Source organism: Eurosta solidaginis, chromosome 2 (assembly GCF_040869045.1).
Source record: "Eurosta solidaginis isolate ZX-2024a chromosome 2, ASM4086904v1, whole genome shotgun sequence".
NCBI lineage: Eukaryota > Metazoa > Arthropoda > Insecta > Diptera > Tephritidae > Eurosta > Eurosta solidaginis.
The window spans coordinates 93035330-93060549 of NC_090320.1; the positions used below are offsets into that span (position 1 = coordinate 93035330).

Sequence of the window (25220 nt, forward strand, 5' to 3'; positions counted from 1 at the left end):
GATATAATTGAATTTACCTTTGCGTGAAAAGTGACGGCGGTGATCCTGGGTGATGTGTCTCGGTTGGCGGTCGATCGAAAAAATAGACCGGTTGTCCCGCTGATGACAACTGCTAATCCGCGAAAAAGTCTTCCGGTTTTTAAGGAGGGGAAGTCACGCACACAGTCACCATACATATATGCAATTGTATGAAACGCATGCATGTGCATGCATGCACACTAATGCGGGCGTGAGAGTGTGGGTGGCTGGAAATGTGATTAAAACGTTAGGGAGGGGCGCCTTCAATCAGGAAAAAGTTAGGCATTGGGCCTAAACATGCCGCGGTACGCAATCTCACAGTCCTCCAAATATCACCGACCGTGAAGAAGAGGAAAAAATAAGTAAAAACTTAGAACTAATTATAACTAAAGCTTAACCTAACGACGGCCAGTCTGCCGGCTTGGCGGCGCGCAAGATGGTTTTCATAGTGTGCAAGCATGGGTGCTGATGCCTTGGTCATTCGCCACTTTTCCCGTCATGGTTAGAGTTTGACGTGCCGGGTTCACCTAAAGCTAGGGAATGAGAAAAGATGTAAAAAGATTTATTTGTTGATATTTCTTGCCGTTTATTATAAATTTATTGGAAATGAACAAACAAAGAATTTTGTATTAAGAGAATTCAGTAAAAAATAACGAAAATATGAAAATTCATGTATTTCCGTGTAAGCGAGACTTCAGTAACACATAAAGTATTGTAACGATAAAATATTGTAAACGCACACCTCTTGGTAACTGTGTACAACAGAAATTCAATAAAAATAACAAAGTATAAAAATTTATATATTTCGGTTGGTTCCGAAGGAGGTAATGAAAGATGAAGGTATAAAACAATGTGTTTCGGTCGGCGCAGAACATTTTAATTTCAGGCCTTGGTTGTGCCCGAGAGTACCCAAGGGAAGATGGTCTTCTGAGCTAGCAAAGGGCCAAACGTAGTTGGAAGAATCCCTGGCTGTATGATCTCCGAACAGACGTCTGTCCCTAGTACGAGGCGAATCGGGGCGGATGAGTAGAACTGCGGATCCGCCAGACGAAGATGTGCGTACGGGGCTGCGATGGCGCTGTCGATGATGGTTGTGGGGGTCATTCGCCAAAAATTGGATACGACAGCAGCATGGGTCGCAATCCTTTTGTTCTGTTCGTGTCTTCCTCGGATAAGTAGCAGACATCCTGCTTGCCCGCCAATGTTGCTGGTAGGGAGTTGGAGCTCCTGGGCGGGCTCATCCGCAATCACATTGGTGGGGAGCATCCATCGATTAATACGCCCCCTGCTTCTATTTTCACGACCGCGGTGGGGGTGATGGCAACCGTCGGTGTCATGGTGGCGGTGGCAGCTGAATGCGGTGTCGTGGTTGCAGGTGACCGCCCTGCGGTTCCGCTATTGTCGTCTCCGTTGAGGGTTCTTGGTTTGCCGGCGAAGAGACCGAGTCTCCGCTCGATCGTCGCGTGTATTGCGCTGGACTGTCGCTGTGTCGTGCTAGAGCCGCTTCCTCTCATGCTGCAAAAGCGATCGAAATGATTTCGCTGCTGGTGTTGTGTTCGGGCGAAGAAACCGAGTCCCCGCTCCGATTCGGTGGATTCGAGCTGGACGAAGAGGCCCAGTCTCCGTTCCAGCATCTGACGCATATCATGATATGGAGTCGTCTATCCGCTCACGGGGTGATTCCAGCTCCTCCTCAACTTGTACCCTCCATGGCTTGGAGCACGCTTCATGGAGTAGCTGTTCCTCTTCATCAATCGAGGAGATGTGTAGCATAGTGTGATGTTTTTCGCCGCTTTTTTTGCATCGTCCTTGGCTTAGGCAAGCGTTAGAGCGGTGATCTTATGCCAAGCAATTTCCACAATAGCTGCCGCGGATCGCTACGTAAAGGCGCTCCTCGGGTTTTTTGGCCCAAAAGATGGGGCATAAGCGTATGGGGTGTTACAGAAAACAGGCGCGGCATTCCGACTTGTAACGCATTACATTCTTGGCAGCATTTCGTTGCATGGCGGCTAAACGACCCATTCTTCTGAAAGGAATGCAATATGTTTGAATGGGTCGGGTCATTATCAAAGTGCGGGGCGAGTGGTCATTTTGATAGGCCGAGGTGTATCTATTTGGGTTGCCGCCTTTTTCAGAGTGACGGAGTTATTTTGAAAGGTGACCGCAGTTAATGGTCTTTTCTTTCGTGAATCGCTGGCATATGGCAGGATTATCAAAATCAATCAAAAATTTAATCGGCAGAAGATTTCAGACCTGCATTTTTCTATCTGCCGGTATCATAATGCTAAATGCCACCCTGTCGCATTTTTATTTTTTCAGCTGATAGAGCTGATGTGATGAATTTGTAAAGTGAGAGTATGTATGGATTTTTTTCTTTGATCTAGGGCCGTAGAAAGAGCTGACTTTTTCATTTCGGGACTCGGATTTCTTTTGTACCTAGGCCCCAGCCAAAAAACCAAGCAGTACCGACGGCAAAAAATTAATAAATCAAAAAAAAATTGTTTTTTGTTTGTTTTTTTTTTGTGAATGAGGTATAATTAATTTTGAATGAGGTTTTTGCGTTTATTTTTGTGCGTAAGTATGTGTTGGGACTTCCCGAGGCGTCAGTATTGGTAAAAAAAACGATCCCGATTTTGTTTCTCTTGTGGATTTTCGGTACCAGCGTGCGTCATTTGACGCAGCACTAAAAAAATAAGCAAATATATGTACATACGTTGGTATGAGTATACCAACAAGCAGTGCACGCACTTTACCGCATTGGTAGATTTACCAACTTTTTTGACCCATTTTCATTTTCTACTACTTCTATCACCAAATTCCCAAAATCTAACAATATTTCAATCTATTCGCATTGAAACTAAATACTGTGATCATTTGGTAAACATATTGATTTTCCGAGCCCACCCAAATAACATTAAGAGGTGACACTAACCCAAACAAACCCATTTTGAACCAGGTTCTGCACAAATTCAAAAAATAAATAAATTTTTTAGGAAATAGATTTAGTAAATGAGCATGCAAACATTTTTCTGCGCTATTTTCCTCATTTCTTTGAATGAAAATAAAGTTTTAAGCTAACGGTAACATGCCGAAATCGGCGAATTTGTGGCAGTATTTTGGTACATTTGAAAATTGTTGTGATTAGACACTTCGGTCAATTTTCGTCATTATTTCAAGCTTACAGTACAGGAAGAACAAGCATAATATAAGCATAAGCTATGTATATACAAGTTTCCATATATTTTGTTTTGTTTACCTGTTTTTTAAAGTGCTATTTTTGTGATATGTGCTTTATTTGTTCCGCAATAAATTATGAATTGTGTTGTCCAAATATTAGCTCTAGCCGTTGTTCTCTTGGACAAAATCTACCAACTACTCCTATTTTCATTTTTTTTCGTCTACCACCATTCCCTTTTTAACTAGACCGCGCACTGGTACAAGTATACCGGCAGCAAGAGAGAAAACAAAACGAACATTCATAGACACAAATATACATCTCTATGAATTGAAGCAAACGGTAAACGGTCGAATCGATTCATGGCGCCGTTGCTTCATTCTTTTCGTTTTACGCGTGGTTGGAGAATGATGGTGGTGATCAATGGCAAAAAATGTTAAGTAAATTGTAATATTTTCTTTTATCTCTTATTATAAATTAATTTTCTTGTATTTTTTCATTATTAATTAAATTTATTTTATTTTTCAGGTGGAAATGGGCCAGGACACCAGGATGGTTGGGGTTTTTGCTAGTTTTTCTGGTTTTTAGGTTACCGGCATCGCAAAAGGGGTGCTTCAACGGCGGCGTCGGCCGCGCCGTCATTTGTCACACCTTTGCGATGCCCATTGATGCAATTTAGTAATGGATTTCTTCTCCTTTTTTTTACTTTCAGATTATTTTGCTACGGACTAACCCAACTGGATTACCGAAAACTGCGTACCAGGCACAGAAACAAGCATTGAACGATGTAAATATGCATATTTCCCTTGATGGTTATAACAACCTAAAGCAATACCAAAATCCCCAATGTCCCACGTGGCAATTGTTATTAAATTTCTACAAATTTGCCAATGAAGGTGCATGTGATGAGGGTGAATGGTTGGGTGCGTTGATGGTTGCAATGGAAGGATAAAAGGAGGCGAAGAGCGCTTCAAGTTGCACCGATCTCGTTTTATGGTTTTTTTTTTACTTTAACGATGCTTCAAATGCCTACGATATGTATGACGTAAAAGTATACTCAAAGTAACTAATAAGCGACCTTGGGTGTGGAACAGTAAATTAACCATTGGTTCAGAAATCACTTTAAAAATATCTGGAGTAATGTATATGAAAGATAAGAGTAATATTAAATTGAAAAAAATTTTGGGGTCAAGCTGATGAGCTTGTTACACGTGAAGTAAAATCATTTGTACATGTAACCGAAATCGAACCTATGCCAAGTGAACTTATTAAAGGTTATATGCCTGGGTCAACGCCAGTACCATACGATGAATTACAAAAAGAAGACAAGGAACGACATGCGCCCGGCCTTAAGTTTGTTCGTTTTATTGCTCTCATTGGCAGTTGAGCTGGCTACACCGATGTCATCATGTTCTTCTTTTTCTATTTGACATTTAGGTCGAGGAAGGCTGGTGGCGTGAACGTTTAGAAAATAAAATCGGTGTATTTCCTTCAAATTTTGTTACTGTTATCGAAACATCACCTATTTTAGCTAGCAAAAAGGTCATCAGCCGGTCCCAACACCTCAACAATAAATACCACAATAACAACATCAAAATCAGCTACTGCCACCGCTGCAGCTTCTTCATTGATGGATAAGTCAAGTGGAGTCGCCAGTAGTACCAGCACTACCACATCATCGGGTAACTTAAATGCCGCAGCGTCCAGTAGCACTAGTTCAACAACGAAAAAAATGAATCGCTAAAGTTCTCATAATTCCAAAGAGGATTTGTTGAATAGCAGTAGCATTAGTAGTAGCTCCATTAGCGCGCCAAGTACAATCAATAATACATCATTGGTAGATGATGTTGCACCATCGTTGCCACCGAAATCGCAATGTGCATATTGTCGCGTCGAATATTCATATGCGCCACAAAATGATTTTGAATTAGAATTGAAAGTGTGGGAAGTCATCACGATTATAAGCATGGAATTGCCGGATAAGGGCTGGTGGAAAGGTGAATTACATGGCAAAGTTGGTGCTTTCCCAGATAATTTCGTCAAGTTGATAGATGGTATGTAGAGCCAGATTCGTGTTATTGTAGGAGCCCGCAATTGTTTGAATGAATGTCTTTGAGATTGAAAATTGTTTATTGCAGGAGCAGCCGCATTCCTCATGAAAGGTGCTTAATAAAAACGATTTGAATAACAAGCCAGAAAGTTGTGTATGCAATTCGTAAAATAATTACGAAAATTTAATTGTCGCAGTTTTTGTAAAGCTGACCATTCGAAATTGAGAACTTTTAAAACAAGGGAGCAAGATTGTATGAGAAATGTTTAAGTGATGGCTACAAAATGTCGCCTTTTCCTCCTTATGTGAAAAAATAAATTATCTCAAATAAAAAATGTCCTATTACATTTGAAAATGTACTTTTCAAATTTGATTTTTCAATTCGAGATCAGCCATGTTTCGGTTTTCGGCGTCGAAAATTTCTCGTATTCAATTTGAAAAGCTGTTGTTATATTTAAAACAATTTTACGATCATTTGAAAATAATGTGGTTTTGAAAATTACCGAATTTTGAAAATAGTTTACATATAGAAAGTAGATAAGTTTGGGTTTTTTCCTAGGCAGTTAGATCTCTTTGAGGCTACCTAAAGTTTCAGCATTTCGAAGTTGGTTTCTTTCCCGATTAAATAGCCTCGAATATCTTTCCCATTTTCATAATTTTTTTTACTGCTAGATATGTGTTATTTAGAAAAATTTATTTTAAAAAACTCGATTCATTGTTGAAGAATTTTTATTTCCTCTATTTGACTAAGATATATAGGAAATGAATTGGATCACAACTTCAATAGCAAACCTATTCGGGTGTCGCAAATAAGATTTAAATAAATATAAATCAGAAATAGTTCTAAATTTTTAAAATTAAAGAATAATTTCTGTATTAAAAAAATTTTATTAACTAAATTGACTTAAGTGTTCATGAGTAGAAAGGTATTGGATCGCAAATTCGAAAACAAAGCTTATATGTATTCGAACTTTGAAAATAATACCAGTTTCACAAATTGTTTGAATTTATAAAGTACTTTTGATTTCGAACATAAATCAAATTATGAAAAATCCCAGATTGTTTCCTGAAGTTTAACTAAATTTGATTATGAAAACTGACGTACGTGTTCAAAAAAGGGTTTTCAAAATCCTTCGACTTCGAATTTTTTCCGAATAAGATTTCTGTTTTATTTATCTTAAAGAAACCTTAAAATAAATAAAGTTAGTAGAATTAGCTCCCACCTAGCAAACCATAAATTTCAAACTGGGCCAAGTACACAGTTTTTCGATTTTCGAAAATTTTTGAATTATTGTTATTTATGCTTTTAGTAAGTTGCCTACACAGATTTTGTTTTATTGGAGATGTGTGAGGAAATATGTAGTAAACAAAATACCCATATCTCCAAAAAAAATTTCGTTTCGAATGTTCATAGTAGAGTCCTGCCTGAATGCATTCACACCATGAATGTACAATGAGACATACTGATACTCTCTCAGTATCCATTGTACTACACGCCAATGAGTTTGTATTGTACGAGTGATGGTATGCAACGCATTTTGCCTGCGTTGGATATGCGCGCATTCATATTATTACCAAAGAAATTCATACATACTGTTCGGCGGGGGTGCGTATCAGTGGGAATATGGCGTGTGGAATAAAGAAATAAACAAATAGATGAGATTTCTCACTATAAAAGTGTAGGCTTTATTGGCTAAGGATAAACTAGACAAGTCAACAATAATACCTTTTTCGAAGTGCAAAGGAACGGCAGAGATCGCTGGCCGCAGATGCTTACAGAACGGCTGTTGAAATCGAAGAGGCACGCACATGCATGTGGTGGTGATGGTGTGGGTGGCTATAAGTTAAAGTCGAGTATCGAGTATCGAATTGCAGAGTTGCGTTAGGGGGATCCACTCAGATGCGGAAAAGTTAGGCATCCTGCCTAAACATGCCGCCCCCCTTGCGATACGCAACATCGTTTACCTCCACCGATCTCCGACCGCTGGAAAGGAACGAGAGAAGATTTGCATTAAAACTAAACTTAACCTAGATCACGTATTTCGCCAGCGTCGCGGGTGGCCGGGAGTCTGGCCCGACTTGCTCAGCATGCCACCTAAGCTAGGATGAAAATGAGCGGTTATGAAAAGATATAAGTGAAATTTTCTTGCCATTGGATTATACATAATTCTTAAATAGAAAATTCATGAAGTAATACATAGTCGAAGTTCAATAAGGCTGGACGAAGAGGCCGAGGTTTCCGTTCTAGACTGGCTACATTTTTTTTCTTTCTCTTTTGTTTCTTTCGGCCTCTCCCGAGGTCTTCGTTCCAGACTCGCAGTTTTTTTGGTTGGACGAAGAGGCCGAGGTCTCCGTTCCAGACACGAAGTTTTTGTTTGGGGGAGTTCCCTGGGCTGGACGAAGAGGCCGAGGTCTCCGCTCCAGCGTCTTACGCATCGTATCGCTCTCGGGGCGACTGCATTTTGTTCGACGAGGTGTGACGTCTTATGGATGTGCCGGGGCGAGTGGCCGTGAGGTTGGTTGGGTGAGGCGCGTTCCCGCTACTGTGTATATCTATTATAAATTATGTATTATATTGTTAATTCGTGCTGTCAGAATGTACGTGATTTCGAGCAGCTGATGCATATGTAACACAATTAGTAGGATTTCGTCGGCCACCGTGGTGTGATGGTAGCATGCTCCGCCTACCACACCGTATGCCCTGGGTTCACACCCTGGCCAAAGCAACATCAAAATTTAAAAAATAAGGTTTTTCAATTAAAAAAAAAAATGTTTCTAAGCGGGGTCGCCCCTCGGCAGTGTTTGGCAAGCGCTCCGAGTGTATTTCTGCCATGAAAAGCTCTCATTGAAAACTCATCTGCCTTGCAGATGCCGTTCGGAGTCGGCATAAAACATGTAGGTCCCGGCCGACCAATTTGTAGGGTAAATCAAGAGGAGCACGACGCAAATTGGAGAAGAAGCTCGGCCTTAGATCTCTTCGGAGGTTATCGCGCCTTACATTTATTTTTTTTATCTAGTAGGATTTCGGTGTGTGGGAGGTTGGAACGGACGTGATTCCAAGCCACCCACCCAAATCATTGCGTGTGTATTTAAGTTAGTCAGTCGATTTTTTATTTTTGCGTGGAGCGAAACTTTTCTTTTCGGCGAAACGAAGTTGCGATTTGTGAAAAAATTGTTACTGTATTAAAAAAAAACTTATTTTAAATTAATGAATTCAAGTGCAAACGAAAGCGAGTTAAGCCGAGCGTAAACGAGCCAACGAAATTATGCACTTAAGATTGTGCGAAAGCTCATAATGCATAGAAGAAATCTTACTTGAATTCGAAGATCAACCATCTCCTTGGGCTGCTATGAAGTAGTTGAAAAAATATCTGGAAATGTCTAGATGGTCTAACGGGCATATTAAATAAATTTGAACAAGCAGAAGTGGGCTGTTAACCTTCCCTTGACATGAATTTCCAGACTTGCGAAGCTTTTCATCAAGGGTTCTTTCTGCACGTACCATTATGCTAAATGTTACGTACCAATGTACCACCCTGTCACATGTTTCTGTTTTTGTTGATAGAGCTGATGTGGTGAGTTTATAGCGTGCGAATTTATATACATTATGTATTTTGTCTTTAGAACTGACTAGTGCCGTAGAAAAAGTTGATTTTGTCTCATTTCGGGACTTGTTCATTTCGGGAGTCTAATTCTTGTCTTTTGTATTGAAGCCTTAAATCAGGAGTGTTCATGACAAACAACCATTCCTGCCCCCCGGCCCAAAAAAAAACGAGCCCATAAAGCCATGGGAACCGAATGAAAAAAAAAATTATTTTTTTTTTTGTAAAAGTATAATTTTTGTCATGTTGTATTGCTGGTTTTATGGTGTGTATGTACGTAATGGGACTGTATGAGGCGCTCGTATGGGCCAAAAAAGGGCCGATACCGATTTTGTATCTTGCGGGTTTTCGGTACACGCTTCTCCTTTTTATGCAGCACTAACGTGTGCAAAAAACAAGTAGACATACGTACATACATATGTTGGTTACAAATATGCCAACGGTAGAAGACAACAGAAAACGAACATTCATACCATTCATTCGATTTATTTCGCTGTTTCTTCATTCATTTGATTTTACGCGTTGCTGGAGTGTGCATTGGCAAATGACAGGGTAAGTACATGGTAAAATTTTTACTTAACTTTATCACTAATAATTTTCTTTCCTTTTGTTTAGGTGAACTGGTATAAAGTCCCATAGACGATGTTTAGGCCACCAGCCTAAATATTTTCGGACTACCCTAACACGCACATTAGTTATTTACTTATTATTATTACCGGTAACGGCTAACACCAGCCGAAAGCTAACTTTGAAGGGGAAAAACTCAACGAAAGTTAGCTATCGGCAGGTGCCGCGGACTTGTTCGCGGTCTTGATCCTTATTTTCTATTTTGGAACGTTCACGAGCCAGCAGCCAGCCCCAGGTGAGTAGTATAAACCAACCATTTTCACACATTTTCCATTTTTTACTAAGTGCGAATTCCACTGTAATTAATATTTGAAAATTAATAATTTGCATAAATGTGAATTTTCCAAGTGCACAGTCAATTGGTGATTTAATAGATATATATAGCTTTTCCGCATCATAATTGCGCTCATTTGTAAGCATTTGAATTAATAAAATTATAATTCCACGCTGTGAATTGCCAAGTGTAAACTTCTTATATCTTAACTATTTGCACTTCCTTTTTAATTTCTTTCTGCACTACTGCAGATTAAATCGGAATTGCTATTTATATTGTGAAATAATTAGTTTGTGAGAGTTTCATTTTTATAAACACATATCGTAGCTCGTCGCTAATACCTTCCTTTATATTTTATAAATAAACAATAATAAATTGTGATTACTCGATATTAACTCTCCCTTTTTATTTCTTTCATTTGCGTGCGAACGCGCCCCACGACACGGGTGCCACATTCCCCCCGCAACATTTGGTCCTTACGCGCCGAGAAAATCGAAACATTTGAAGACAACATAAATCATATTTATCAACCAAGGAAAATTATTTATAGAATTATTAAATTAAACCAGCATTGGAAAAAGTAATCAGCGAAACAAAACCAACTAGCACAAAATTTTTGGCAACTCGCTATCACACAACACACATACTGCCATAAAATCATCACATCAACAGTAGCATACATCATACAGTCCAATATCACTCATACAGTCCACTAATATCATCGTCACGACATCACATACACATCATATCATCATCATAACATCACATTCATCAGCCACAGTCCATTATTATCACATACACATCATATCATCATCATAACATCACATTCATCAGCCACAGTCAATTATTATCGCATACAGTCCATTTATCACATCGATCAACTAAAAACACAAGGTACGTGGTTGCTTGGTTGCACAAATTTTTTTCTTTTTATTTACGTGATTTTACGTACGAAAGGTGCATTCCGTGATAGACAAAAAAGGCAAAGCAAGCGAAATTGTTGGATTTCGTGGTTTTAAACACATCAATCGCCTTTTGACGATCGGGTAATTCCCCCCACCAGTGGTAAGGGTTACTCGACACCGCTCAAGGCAGACAGTCAGTGAATTTTTTTTTGTTTTTTTTTTTCACATTCATCACTGCACTGTGTTGTACCCCTCGTCGTCACATACGTTGACAAAACTTCCTAGTCAGAAACCATATTTTCACTTGGTTGATAGCCTTAGCTTATCTATCACAGAATTCGCTTTATTACTCAGTTTGCGAGCTGGAATAATACCAAAAGCCAAAAAATTAGCACTGCGTTGGGTGGCTAGTGGCTTGATCACACAAACAAACTATATCACTATATTATATAGCTTGTATTTTTCTCATTTTTTCTTAATACTTTAAATCGTAATTTTCCACAGTAAGTTGGATAAACACATTTATTTTTTTATATTGGGAAAGATCCCTGGTTGGCTACTCGGGAATACTCAGCGTTCACTTTCACTTTGTATACACATTAAATCCTCGTTAGGATTTCTATCTGTGTTTCACATCACTAAGTATACACATTAAATCCTCATTGGGATTTCTATCGGTGGTTCAAATTTATAGAATTACACACATTAAATCCTCAGGATTTCGATTTGTGGTTCAAATCTCGAGGTTGACACACAATCCACATCGGGATTACATCTGCTTCCCAAGGCAGTCGGTTCTATGTACCGGAGCGACTCGGGATTTTTGCCGACCAAGGACTGTCATTTCAGTGTAACCCCATTTAATTTGTTTCGTCCCTCCCACAAATTGTCATCCTCCCAGCAGCTCCTTGCAGCAGGACTGCTCCATATTCTCTAGCTCCGGGAAGGTATCGAATCCAATCCGGGTCCGTCTCCTGACCCCGGTCCTGAGAAAAGGTTTTGCTGCATCTGCCGGAAAAGAATCTTTTTAGGACGGTCATACTCTGTTCAGTGTGTCTCGTGTAAGGGATGGTTGCATCGGACAGGTTGTTCTGGGCTTGATCCCAAAACCCGACGTCCACGTAACTTTTATAAATCTTTTGTGGCTCCTTGCTGTTCACGCCCAAAGGCGCCCCGTAGTCTACGTCTAAGCGCCCCCCATTACCTTCCAGCAGCCCCGCTGCTCAGCAAGCCACAACAAGTACCCGCTGCTGCTCGCGCCTTACGGCGCCAACAACTCAAACAGCTGCTACCACTCATAACTACAATCTTCGAAGTAGAGTCGGAAGCAATGCTGAGCAACAGCCCCTGCCCCCGTCTTCTCCCCCCCTCTTTTCCGGCAGCAATCGTGTAGGTCAGGGAAACAGACTCTTAGTCCCTACCTCCGTTTGCACCGTTTGCCAGCACAGAATATATATGTTTGCGACATCCGCCCAATGCAGCTCCTGCCTTGGGTGGTGCCACTTTCCTAGATGTTCTGGTCTCCGCGACGGCAACCCCTCGACGGGTTTCATCGCGCCATGTTGCCAGGTCGCAAACCCAAATCATCCGGGTACCCCAATGCTTGCCCAAGGACGCCCAGTCCCAGGGCCACAACAGCAATTGCGTCCTGGCCTTCCTCAACCCAGGCGTAGTCACCCGTCACTTACCCCCAGAGTGGCGACGTCTCCCCTCATGCACTTCAGAATTCTGCAGTTAAACTGTAATGGACTAACTAGGAAGATTACGGAGATAGTCAATTTCATGAAGCGGCACAACATCCGCATCGCTGCGATTCAAGAGACTAAACTCACAGCACGATCTGCATTGCAGACCTGCTCTGGGTATAATGTCCACAGAAAAGATCGCGAGAGCGGAAATGGAGGCGGCCTCGCGTTTATAATACACCACTCTGTGCAATATCACATATTTGATCCTGGCATCGACCGCAGGGACAACGTCTTAGAACGTCAAGGCCTATCTGTCCGGTCAGGCGATGCAAACCTAGAAATCATCAACATCTACATCCCCCCTGCCACCTGTTGCCCCGGTGGATACCGCCCTAATATCAGAGCCTTACTCACTGGAAACAATCGCATTATTTTAGGCGACTTCAATGCCCATCATGATCTATGGCATTCAAATTTGCGGGCGGACAGTAGGGGCGAGATGTTGGCGGATCAAATAGAAGAAACGACGTTCTGCACAATAAACGGAGACGCCCCCACACGTATGGTAGGAAGCTGTCACAGTTCGCCAGATATCTCAATCGTGAGCGCAGAACTCGTAAAGTGCGTCAACTGGCAGCCCATGGTATCATTGGCATCCGACCACCTGCCCACTTCCCGGCGGAGGCCGCAAACTTAGCGAGAGAACGTGACCTTATAAGGCAGCTTGATCCAGGCGACCCCCAAATAAGGGATATAAACCAACGCATCAGATTGCTTGTGGATGAACACAAGCGGGCGAAATGGGAGGAGCACCTAAGAGGTTGTAACCTCTCTACCGGTGTGGGTAAACTTTGGTCCACCGTAAAGTCCCTATCGAATCCGACTAAGCACAAAGACCAAGTTTCCATCGCCTTTGGCGACAAAGTGCTGTCGGATGCGAAAAAATGCGCGAGCGCTTTCTGCCGACAATATATAATGCATTCTACGGTCGACAAAGTTAGACGGAGGGCCAACAGACACGCACATAAACACAAATTCAGCGCGTCACCAATCACCATCACCGCTAAAGAGGTTGAGGACGCCATTGGTCGCGCTAAACCATCCAAAGCAGTGGGCCCAGACGGCATAGCCATGCCGATGCTTAAAAGCCTAGGGAAAGAGGGTTTCAAATATTTAGCGCAGACCTGTCTCTTTCCACCTTTGTCATACCCGAGAAATGGAGAATGGCCAAGGTGGTCCCGCTACTAAAGCCTGGTAAACCAGCTAACATAGGAGAGTCGTATCGTCCGATATCTCTCCTATCGCCAGTAGCAAAGACGCTCGAAGCCATTTTGCTCCCTTATTTCCAAGCAAATTTGCCAATAGCCTCCCATCAGCATGGCTTCAGAAAACTCCATAGCACTACCTCCGCGCTAAATGCCATTAGCACCCAGATAAATTGCGGTTTAAATCAAAACCCCCACCATAGAACAGTACTCGTAGCGCTAGACCTATCAAAAGCTTTTGATACGGTCAACCATGGCTCGTTACTGCAAGACCTGGAAGGGTCTACCCTTCCCCCATGTCTTGAAAAGTGGACCGCAAATTATCTGGGTGGTCGGCAGGCATCGGTGCTATTTAGAAACGAAACATCAAAGCCAAGGAGAATTAAACAAGGGGTGCCACAGGGTGGTGTCCTATCCCCACTTCTGTTTAATTTCTACATATCTAAGCTACCTTCACCACCGGAAGGAGTCACAATCGTTTCCTACGCCGATGACTGCACAGTAATGGCCACAGGCCCAGGCCCACAGATCGATGAGCTATGCAATAAAACAAACGGCTACCTCCCTGATCTCTCCAGTTTTTTCGCCTCGCGAAACCTGGCATTATCACCGACTAAATCTTCCGCGACCTTATTTACAACATGGACGTCCCAAATGTCGACCATTTTGAACATCCACGTCGATGGCTCTACGCTACCGACTGTCCTACACCCCAAAATCTTGGGTGTGACGTTTGATCAGGATCTACATTTTGGTGAGCACGCAGCCGCAATTGTTCCGAGAATTCAGAGCCGTAACAAAATCCTCAAATCCCTTGCTGGCAGTACCTGGGGAAAAGATAAAGAAACGCTCATGACTACATACAAAGCAATTAGCCAGCCGATTACGTGCTACGCGTCACCCATATGGTCGCCAAGCCTAAAAATTACCCACTGGAAGAAGCTACAGGCCTGCTAAAATACTGCTCTCAGAATTGCCACGGGCTGTCTTCTTATGTCCCCAGAACACCATCTACATAATGAGGCGAGAATACTCCCTATCAGGGAAAGAAACGAGATGCTGACCAAACAGTTCCTGTTGAATACCCAGAAACCTGGGCATCCCAACAGACATCTGATTGACGAGCCAGCACCGCCTAGGGGCTTAAGGAGTCATCTCCGTAAGCATTTTGAGGAAATACGGCATCTGAGAACACAGCCGTATGAAGCGAAAAAACACAAGCAGGTCCTTGGTGAACTCCACAAACAGGCGTCGGACCTTTATGCCGGGAATTGCCCGGTGAACCCAGTACTCAAAGTAAAGTATCCAAAACTTGCGGAAGAGGAACGCATACTCCCCAGGGAAACGCGTGTCACTCTGGCTCAACTTCGTTCTGGTTACTGTAACAGGTTAAACTCTTACCTATCCAGAATCAACCCCGACATACAAAATGTATGCCTCGCTTGCAATGTGTCCCCACATGACACCAACCATCTCTATAATAGTAATGTGGAACCAACGCCTCTAACACCCCTTTCCCTATGGTCCACCCCTGTTGAAACAGCAAGTTTCCTTGGACTCCCGTTAGAGGATATTGATGACAGTTTGTGATCGGTCGCGTCTATTAGGTGGGGCGAAGCGTTTTTTTTAAACTTTTTTAAACACGCCAAATTTTTGGAAAATATTTCTATCTGTGTCCAATACACCCTTTAGACACATTAAATATTTGCAGACGATTTCTCTTCTCTGCATTGCACATCACTGTAGACACATTAAATCCTCGTCAGGATTTCTATCTGTGTTTGATATCACTTTGTACACACTAGAACCTTTCAGGATTTCTATCTGTGCTGCATATCACTACATACACATTAAATCCTCGTCAGGATTTCTATCTATAACACTGTATATACATTAAATCCTCGTCAGGATTTCTATCTGTGGCTTACATAATCCTCGTGAGGATCTCTATAAGTGGTTCATATCACTGGCAACACATTACATCACGTCAAGATTTTTTGATCTGATTCAAATTTTTTCTTATCACTAAATTCACATAAGATTGCTTTCTGTGTTAACACATACAATCAGATCAGAGTTTCAATCCGTGTATTTTTAAAGGTTTTACTCATACAGCACAATCACAGCAGGATTGATAGCTGGGCTACGTACAAAAAACAAAAAACACTTATAATTTCTGCTGCGGTTGAATACACACCGACGCCACTAAGTCTTTTGCCTTCAAGCTCGACACCTTCAAATAAACAAAATATTCAGATTAATTAAAGCAATGGAGACTTATATTAGATTGGCTGATTCCATAGTCGAGTTTGAACAAGATTTCAACTCGACCCCGGCCGAATCACGGAACAAGCACACCCTTGCACTACTGCAAGAGGAGCTAAGGGCACTATGGAAGAAGACCAAGTCCACATATGAAAGTCTTCTCAGCAATTCTGAGCTGTCCAAAGACGAGCTCAGCTCACTAAGAAAGAAGAATAAAAGTTGCTTCGCATGCTACCTGCAATGCATGTCTGCTGTGGCGGCTGAAGCCGAAGCTATCACCCCACAGCCGGCCAAGGATGAAGCAAAGGATGAAGACTCTTCGCGCCGTGGACATAAAATTCGGCTGCCGCCTTGTGACACCGATGTATTTAAAGGCGACTACCTTTCCTGGCCAGCCTTTAGAGATATGTTCACGGCGATATACATCCACAATACTGATCTGAAAGATGTCGAGAAATTATATTATCTAAAACAAAAAACTCAAGGGGAGGCAAAAGAAATAGTGGGCAGGTGCTCATTAACAAATGCGGGTTTTGCAACCGCCTGGAAAAATCTAAGCGACAGGTACGAAAATAAACGCATCCTCGTCAACACACAACTAAAACTTTTATTTAATCTGACGGCAGTCGAACAGGAGTGTGGAACCTCAATCAAAAAATTACAACGGGAGATAAACAATTGCATTTCTGCGCTACAATGCCATAATATTGACATCACAAATTGGGATGCAATTATAACTTACTTATGCTCCACAAAACTCCCTGAATCTACACTGGCTCTTTGGGAACAGACCGTAGAACGAAAAACAGATATTCCCAAATGGGAGGATATGGACAAATTCCTGTCCAATCGCTTCCAGACATTAGAGACGGTTTCCGATCTTAGGGGTAATAAAACGACAAAAACACCTAAAAGTCAGAATTCGAATTCTAGGGAAAATTCTATGAAACTTGGGGTTTACCAAGCCAGCGTACCAAAGTCGGCATGTAAGATGTGCAACAGTACGGAGCACAAATTACGAAATTGTCAAAAATTCCGTAGGTTTCCCACGTCAGGAAAAATCGAATTTGTCAAAAACAATAGTTACTGTCTGAATTGTCTGTCGGGTGGACACACCGTGACACGATGCACTAGCCAATTTAATTGCAGCACGTGCCATGCAAGGCACAAAACCTTGCTCCATCTTCCGACAGCACAACCAAAGACAACTCCTCAAAGGTGGACTCAAAACGCCACCGACAATACACCTTCAACCTCACAGCAGGCTAGGGCAAGGATGGAGTCTGAAAAAAGACAAGATAATGCTAATAACGTCTCTTCGTGTCATGCTAACACCACTAAAGGGGTGTTATTAGGAACAGCACGTGTCAATATACACTATAATGGAGTGAAATTTTCCGCCAGAGCGCTGATAGACTCTGGGTCCGAATGCTCTTTCATAACAGAAAGACTAAAAAAGCGAATAAACCTTCCATCCAAACGTCTGCATGTGCAAGTGTCAGGAATAAATAATACACCATTTGCGATTACCTTAGGTTCGCTTGCAGACCCCTTAGTAAGCATCAATACAGTGGCCCTAGTCCTGCCTTAATTAACAGGGGACCTTCCGACTTGCCAAGTGAGCGCAACAACTCGGCAAGCGTTCCCTGATCTGATTCTGGCGGATAAGAGGTTCTTCATTAATGAACCAGTCTATCTCATACTTGGAGGCGACATTTATCCGCAGATAATACTAAACGGTATACGGAGGAACATTCTAAATACGCTTCTCGCCCAAGAAACCGTCTTCGGTTGGATTTTAACCGGTCGTGCAGATGCACCTCACCCAACTAATGCGCGGGTATCCTTTTTCAATGAAATTAGCCTAGACAAGCAGCTAGCCGCTTTCTGGGAACTTGAAAACGTACCTACAAAAAAGGCCCTGACCGAAGATAATGCCTATTGCGAGGCACTATATAAAAACACAGCGGAAAGGAATTCAGATGGAAGATATACCGTCGCCCTTCCATTCAAACAAAGCTTCCCAAAAACCGTCTGTTTGGGCCCATCTCTCAAGAGCGTCTGCTCTCAGTTCTATCGGAACGAGACACGCCTAGCCAAGACACCGGCCCTACAGACGGAATACAATAGGGTACTGACAGAATACGTCACGCTAGGGCACATGTCTAAGGTGCACACCGTAGTACCACCACAATCAACTTATTTCTATTTCTTACCGCATCATGCGGTGATCAAAGAAGAAAGCACAACGACTAAAGTAAGGGTCGTATTCAACGCATCGTGCCCGACATCCAATGGCACAAGCCTGAACGATGTGCTACACACCGGCCCAGTACTTCAATCTGACTTAACAATACTACTCCTCCGATGGAGATTCTACAAGTACGTCTTCAACAGCGACATTGAGAAGATGTACAGGCAAATTTGGGTAAAGGAAAATCAAACCCAATACCAAAGAATAGTTTTTCGACTCAAAGCAGAGGACCCTGTCAGCGTGTTTGAGCTCAACACGGTAACCTTTGGGGTAAACTGTGCCCCCTATCTAGCGATCAGAACCCTACATCAACTTGCTGATGACGTCGAGGCATCTCTGCCAACCGCAGCGCACATCTTGCGAAACAGTATGTACTTCGATGACGTCCTTGCAGGGGGGCACAGCATCGAGGCAGCAATCGCGGCTCGCGATGAAATCACAGCTGCATTAAAGTCAGCAGGATTCCCTCTGCGAAAGTGGACCTCTAATTGCAGTAGGATACTACAGGGCATACCCAAACCTCACAGGCTTACGGAAGACTTTCTGGAGTTCGAGGACGCGAGCATGGTAAAAACCCTAGGCATCCGTTGGAACGCGCATTCCGACTATTTTTATTTCACAGCGAAACCAATCGAAAACCAGGATATATTGACAAAGAGGGCGATCCTATCGGCCATCGCCAAACTCTTCGACCCGTTAGGCTGGCTTGCTCCAGTTATCATCGTAGCCAAGATACTAATGCAGAACATTTGGCTGGAGGGGACGGACTGGGATGAACCGGTATCCGCAATCACTTTAGGTCGGTGGCAAACCTTTATGCAGGAGTACCCCGCCATTAACCGGATTCGTATACCTCGGTGGGTGCACTTCACCCCAACCAACGGTATAGAAATTCACGGCTTCTGTGACGCGTCCGAAAAAGCCTACGCAGCTACGGTTTACGTGTGAGCTAAGATCAACGATAGGACATACGTTAGTCTACTCATGGCAAAAACGAGGGTGGCACCAGTAAAAACAATTTCACTGCCAAGATTGGAGTTATGCGGTGCCGTCTTGCTGGCTGAGACTTTGGAAACCGTGATGGAGAACCTGAACTTAAGCAAATTTAACATTCACCTATGGACAGATTCGACCATCGTTCTAGCATGGATTCGAAAACCCCCGTGTTCCTGGTCAACATTTGTAGCTCACAGGGTGACAAAAATCGTGGAGAAGGTAGGAACGAAAGCATGGCATCATGTCGAGTCCGCATCAAATCCAGCGGACTTATCCAGCAGAGGACTTCCAGCCACGGACCTAGTCGACAACTCTTTGTGGTGGCAGGGACCTTCTTGGCTGAAAGAAGGCAAAGCGGAATGGCCCTCTCAAGGCGAACAGGAGTACCACACAAACATCGAAGAAAAACGAGTACAAGTGCATGCAGCAACAAATATCAACAATAGCGAGGATATTCTTGATCGGTTTTCCGATTTATCAAGGGCGTTGCGGGTAACCTCCTACATTATAAGATTCGCCAATAGAACCCATCCAAAAACTAAACCGTCTTTTAAAGCAGAGTCGCACCAGATTTCGCTTGACGAAATCAAGGCTACGACTAGCCGCCTCATCAGGATATCCCAAACAAACCACTATGTCGAAGAAATAAGCTCTCTGAGAGCTAGGAAACCCATCGCGGCCAAAAGCGAGATCCTCTCCCTAGACCCCTTTATCGACGAAGAGAGTGTCCTTCAGGTGGGGGGTCGTCTCAACGCATCCAGAGACGTTCCCGTCGACGAGCGTCACCCAATAATCCTCCTTTACGCTTGCCGACTCACCCGTGTCCTAGTCCAGTTTGTCCACACCATTTCCGTACATGGCGGAAACCAACTGATGCTGCGGCCCTACGCACGCAATACTGGATACCTCGGGTCAAAAACATGATCCGATCTATCATACACAACTGCAAGGCCTGTACGCTATTCCGCAAACGTTCCCCGACGCAACTCATGGGAACCCCCCCTGCGGAACGCACCACCTTTAGCAGGGCATTTACCAACACCGGGGTGGATTTCGCAGGACCGTTTGACATCAAGTCTTACAGCGGACGAGGATGCCACATGTCTAAGGGTTACGTCTGCCTATTCGTCTGCTTTGCGACCAAGGCGATCCACTTAGAGGCGACTAGTCGCGTTTCTAGCAGTGTTTGGTCGGTTTGTCGCCAGACGAGGATGCCCGAAAAACCTCTACTCCGACAACGGGACGAACTTTGTCGGTGTGTCGAGGGCTCTCCGCTCGGAGTTCAAGGCATTCCCCGTTGATGCGCGCGACCAAGCTCTCTCGAAATACGCTCACCAAACCCTGACATGGCATTTCATACCAGCCGCTGCTCCTCATATGGGCGGGCTGTGGGAAGCGGGAGTCAAGAGTTTCAAAACACATTTCAAAAAGATCGCATCTGATTATAAATTTACTCTAGAGGAGTTTAACACCCTTCTGTGTAGGATTGAATCCTGTCTCAACTCCCGACCCCTAAGCCCATCGTCAAATGACCCGTCCAACCTGGAGCCACTTACCCCCGGACACTTCCTAGTCGGGGGCCACCTACTAGCGCCACCCGAGCTTGACGTCAGCGAGAATCGCGCTTCACTCGTCAATCGATGGGAAAGACTTAAGGCGCTGCATCAAACCTTCTGCAAACGGTGGAAAACGGAGTATCTCACCGAATTGCAGAAGCGCGTTAAGTGGAAGCATCCACAATCAAACCTTAAACAGGGAGACCTAGTCGTCATTAAGGAGGATAATCTGCCTCCCAACGAATGGAGACTAGGTCGGATAGCCACCCTTCATTATGGCCCCGATAACCGAGTTCGAGTCGTCGAACTGGATACGGCAAGGGGATAAACCACCAGACCAATCACGAAATTGGTTCTAGTACCACCCTCCAGTGAGGGAGACTTGTAACTCCCAACCGTTCCAACAAACCCCGTAACCCAGCTCTCGTTCACCCCGAACGAGGCCAACAAACCCCATAACCCAGCTCTCGTTCACCCCGAACGAGGCCAACAAACCCCATAACCCAGCCCTCGTTGTCGTTGTCTGGCACATTACGGCCACAACGCTGGTGCTTAACAACAATGAGAGCAACTACCTATCCACAATTCAAAGAATTCTCCCCCTCAGTGACACCTACTAAAGCCACAACAACGTATAAAAACGCGTCTCTTGTGCTTATTAAAATCCAAAGGGTCCTTTTTTTTCCAAAAAAAAAAAAACAGCAGTCTGTGCAATTCATAATAATGCGTACAATCTCACCTGACAGCATAATAGTAATTAAAAGTATTTCATTTGAGCAATTATGTTGACAGCCGGCAATTATCATTTTTGCAATTGTTGATCCAAATGGAAATTCCGATATAACAGCACCAAATCTGTCTAGCGATCTATAAGTTATTAAAAAACAAAATCATCAATATACGTAGAGCAACGAGAGTGTGGCACAGCCAGCATTACCTTTCTGTCTTCCAAATTCCAAAATGGCACATGACTATTGGTACCTGACCAACTCAACCCCAATCGTGTTTGAATTCATAAGCACCTCATCGAATTTAAAGTTAAGCACACCAATTGTGCCATCTTGATGCCCCACAGCAGCGACATCCAGTGCTGGTGCCGGTTCAATACAAGTGACTTTGTTACCCCACCCAGCCAACGGGCATACCAAATCTACTTTGTACTCCATTAGAATGCGACTCACTTCTGGCAATAATTTTCAAACGAACTATTTAGCAGTTGGGTTTGAAATTTTTAATTGATATTCAAGCAATGCTGAAATTGTTCGTTTATCACAAAATAAATACATAATGAGCATAAAAGTTGCAAATCTATTACTATTTGATCATTTGTAACAGCGCGTTCAAATGTTGAAACTCTAATCATGCTTTTTACTAGGATGAACGCTTGGAGTATGTCGGCCCAACGCAAGTGCCCAATATAAAATCCATAGCGGAAAATAAATGGCAGCAATAGCAGTATACAGCCAATTGCCGTAAATAATACTGTCCATTAATCCAAATGTAATGGCATCTACTGATGCACCTAAAGCGCGTATATCCAACTGACTGAGTGTTAACTTAGGAAATTCCAATAATGTCAGCCATAAAACCAATAAATATATGAATATTATTGGATTGAGCAATAGTGTAAGCGCGTGTTAAATTTTGACGAAATCCATTTTTGCTTTCACTGGACAATAATATTGTTAGAGGTGTGATGAGTACAGCCAATATAAAACCTAAAGCAAAATTTAGCAAACCAGTAACAATGAGTGCAACAGCCATGAAAATTAATGCTGCTATATGTAGCAACTGCAGACCAGCCTCATCTGACAAGCTATATATTGCGCTGGCGACACCTTGCAAGGGTTGCGCTACACAGCCCCTTGAATCAATTTGGTATTTTAATCGGCTCTTACGACATGCATACTTGTCGCGGGTATATTCCAACCCCCTAACCCAAGTCTCATCCATACATTCGGCCAAATACCTGAACTACTCGGATTCGTATCCGTCAACGGATTGTCGCTCCGGGCTGCTTTTTCGCAACAGAGAATTTATTGTTATAGAGCGGCGGTACACCAAGGTTTCACTGTGGTTAAGAAGAAGCTCCAAGTAGGATAAATTTATATACATTTCAGCTTTATAAATATAACGACGAACAATAAGTAGATACGTGTGTTTTAAAATAACGCAGTTAAACTATAAAATTATAGAGTAACATACAGTAATAACTATGGCCTATATACATACATAATACATATCTGTTCACGACTCGATAGACATAAAATTTGTCCATCTTTTAACTAAGAAATATGTATGCATTGTTTCGCTAGCGTACGTTTAGTGAGATACGCTTTACGTTTAGTGAGATATATCCTTTTTTCTTTTGATATACATTGCCTAGCCAAAAAGTGTGCTATAATCGGAACTTTCCTTCATAAATGAGCTTACTTTAGAATCTTAATTAGTTCTATGTAAACAAAGAACTTACTAAATTTACACCAAAACTAGTTTAAAGCTTAAAAATTCAAAGTAACTTTTTATGATCTTTTTGAAGGTGTTTTACAGGCTTTACTTGTTTATAAGAGATTTTTTTGTAGTTAAAAACAAGCTGTTTCAAAGTGTAGTAGTTCCTCATCTCAAGCTATTAAGCAATTTCAAAAAAAAAAAAAAAATAGACATTTTTTAAGGTAAAAAACAACAAAGTTATTTTTGCTAGCCTCGACATACATGGGGAGGGACGCAACAAATTAAATGGGGTTACACTGAGATGACAGTCCTTGGTCGGGAAAAATCCCGAGGCGCTCCGGTACATAGAACCGACTGCCTTGGGAAGCGCCTCGATATACAATATTTAGGTTTCATTACTCTCTTTTTATCAAATATAATCATTACTTTACTTAAATTACTAATGTATGCTTCGGCAAATATTGCACCAAGCCTTTGTTAGCTGGCAATGTAACAACAGTCATTGTAGTACCGACATATATACGCTCATTAAGTACGTAATTTCTCTAGGAATTTAGGCACTAAATGTTGAGCTGAATAGCGATCGAAGGTAAAGTATTCGAAAAATGTATCTCTTTGCCGTCGAAATAGCTCTGGATTGCGACACCAATTGTATAGCATTTTGATAAGCTGACTGGAGGTGTTATAGAGATTCTCTTTGGGATATATTTCAGGATATACAAGTTTATTAGGCGCTATTGGCATGCAGCCACAATATGTTGCTTCCAGCATAGCCACGCCGTAAAATTCCTGTCCTGCTGTTGACATTACAACATCGCCAGAGAGCAAAGTTTTTATATATTTATCACGCGGTAAAAAACCAAAACATACCAACTTTGCACCTAATTTATCCGGTAAGCCATCAAAAGACTCCGGTGCCGCCTGATAGTTCTCACCACATATTGTTACTTTAAAGTCAACTTGCCGTTTATTTAGCTCCAATAATACCTCTACCAACAATTTAGGATTTTTGTCATGCTCCCAGCGATGTGGCCAAACTAAATGCAAACAGTCTTTATCACTCATTAGCGAAGTTAGAGATGGTTCAGCACCACCGATCATCAGTCGTTTATTGGGGAAGGCATACAATTTTATAGGATAATATAACACATCACATTTTTTTTTCAATCTTCTCGCGTATATGCTTCAGTTTAAAATCTGGTTGTATGCTAAGAAACGGCATAATGCTATCCAAGAAAGAAGTTCGATTAAAATTCGAATTAAATATAATATTGTCGGCTGCAAGGCAAGTTAATATTTGGTTCAAACCATATTGACAATCGCGCTCTTTCACCTCACGCGCTGGATAAACTAATTGATTTTCATGGAAGTAAACAATTTTTTTAACAGCCTACTAAATCTGGACGTACACCCAAAAGCTCCGCCAAATTCGATACAGAACTGGTGAAGAGTAATTTGTGTTCATGTTATATAGAGCACCGGTACGCGCACGCCAATGCCATTTCTTTGCTGGAAGACTGAATATTTCATAGTCGGAAACGTTTAAACATTCAATAATTGTATCTATCAGCTGCTTGCGACTCCCACCAAAGAACGGTTCTATGATCAACATCGTTGGCTTCGACATGGCAAAGTGCTGAAAATGTTATTTTCCCATTAATATTTAATTTAATTCATAAAATTATGTTTTTATTTGCAAGAATATAAAAATTCGTATGTACCTCATCTACTCGCCCCCAAGGATGTGGATCCGAAAATGGTATACGCCGGCGTTCGACGTTCCATACATAACCATATATTAAAAATTTCGCTAGGTTCTAGAATTTCCCTATAAGCCGAATCGTTGAGGAAATTCTGTATTTTCCAGAATTTATTTGTATTTCCAATATCAGAGTTTGCTCTTGCGAAGGATTAGTAATCAGCTGAAACGACAAAAAAAAGAGGAATAAGAAATTAGAAAATGTTACAAAAATTATAAAAAGGGAACGATACTTATACTCACCCATGACACGTTTTTTTCATAATGAAAATTCATTCAAAATGTCTGTATACTCATTTCCATGATTGAATGACATTTTGAACGAACGAAACAAG

General features: G+C 42.2%; 1 pseudogene; it reads right to left on the reverse strand.

The window, feature by feature from the left end:
- Positions 1-25220, reverse strand: LOC137240081 (tRNA-queuosine alpha-mannosyltransferase-like; annotated as a pseudogene).